The sequence below is a fragment of the Trypanosoma cruzi genome, assembly GCF_000209065.1.
Source record: "Trypanosoma cruzi strain CL Brener chromosome Unknown tcruzi_1047053494449, whole genome shotgun sequence".
Taxonomy (NCBI): domain Eukaryota; phylum Euglenozoa; class Kinetoplastea; order Trypanosomatida; family Trypanosomatidae; genus Trypanosoma; species Trypanosoma cruzi.
In genome coordinates this window covers 1-814 of record NW_895019.1, presented here as the reverse complement: position 1 = coordinate 814, position 814 = coordinate 1, and the positions used below count along the sequence as shown (strand labels likewise).

Genomic DNA, 814 nt, shown 5'->3' with positions numbered 1-814 from the left:
CTCACGCGTTTTCGTCGTCAGACTGACAGGAAACTGTGAATTTCATCACGCGTCGCAGCCGCATCTCTCACCCGTGCGCGTCCTCTTTGGTTTTGTTTTTTCCCATCGTTTCCCGAACTGGGGAGGGAGCCTCGACGCGCGCACCGTCACCGCAAACTCTCGCGCAACCGGGCAGTGGCGCCACGCGCGGCACCGACAGCGCGCCACCGGCCCAAGGGTCGCTGCGCTTCACGACCGGCGTGTCTCTTTCTCGGGGCGCCGATGCACCCAAGCGCCCAGCGTCACGGAGCGGTGGGTCTCAAGACGCGCCTTTCCTGGCCATGCGAGGGGAGGCGCGGGGGCCAGCCGGCGAGGTTGCGGCGGGCGGGGCGGCTGTCAGACCTGTTGAGTTTGTTTTTGGCCATCACGCAAGCGCGTTCACGGGGCCACGCGCCCTCGCGCACAAGAGTTGGTTGCTTCCATCAGCAGCGGCGTGCGCCCACCACAACCCACCTCCGGGCAATTCGGCCCTCTCTTTCTCTTTCTCTCTCTTGCGCTTTCGGGCGGGCCCGCCACCAACCGTTTGCACAGGCAGGGCGCCAGACAGGGCAGGATGTTACGTGCGCGCCGTTGCGCAAGAAAGAAAAACGACAACAATAGCAGGAAGTGGGAGGGAGGGGAGCGGGCGCTCAGCCGAAAGGTGATTTTTATTGTTCCGTTCTCAATGCGTCGCTCAAACTGTTTGGACCTCGAACAACATGTCTCCATCGTAGCGCGTGTGTGTGTGTGCGGGCGTGCGCGTCGCTGGGCCGCAAAACCGCGCAGCGAGAGCAGA

At 63.5% G+C, this 814-nt stretch overlaps 4 non-coding genes across 4 annotated transcripts; all 4 read right to left on the bottom strand.

Moving 5' to 3' along the window:
• On the bottom strand, window positions 1–50 carry Tc00.1047053494449.40. Its single transcript, XR_008255060.1, has one exon. It is a non-coding gene; the product is annotated as a C/D small nucleolar RNA (snoRNA), TB11C4C1, 3' partial (small nucleolar RNA).
• A 106-nt stretch (window positions 51–156) lies between these two features.
• Window positions 157–228, bottom strand: Tc00.1047053494449.30. Its single transcript, XR_008255059.1, has one exon. It is a non-coding gene; the product is annotated as an H/ACA snoRNA, TC11C4H3 (small nucleolar RNA).
• A 146-nt stretch (window positions 229–374) lies between these two features.
• Tc00.1047053494449.20 lies at window positions 375–464 on the bottom strand. Its single transcript, XR_008255058.1, has one exon. It is a non-coding gene; the product is annotated as a C/D small nucleolar RNA (snoRNA), TB11C4C3 (small nucleolar RNA).
• A 201-nt stretch (window positions 465–665) lies between these two features.
• Tc00.1047053494449.10 lies at window positions 666–752 on the bottom strand. Its single transcript, XR_008255057.1, has one exon. It is a non-coding gene; the product is annotated as a C/D small nucleolar RNA (snoRNA), TB11C4C2 (small nucleolar RNA).
• Between the last annotated feature and the right edge of the window lie 62 nt (window positions 753–814).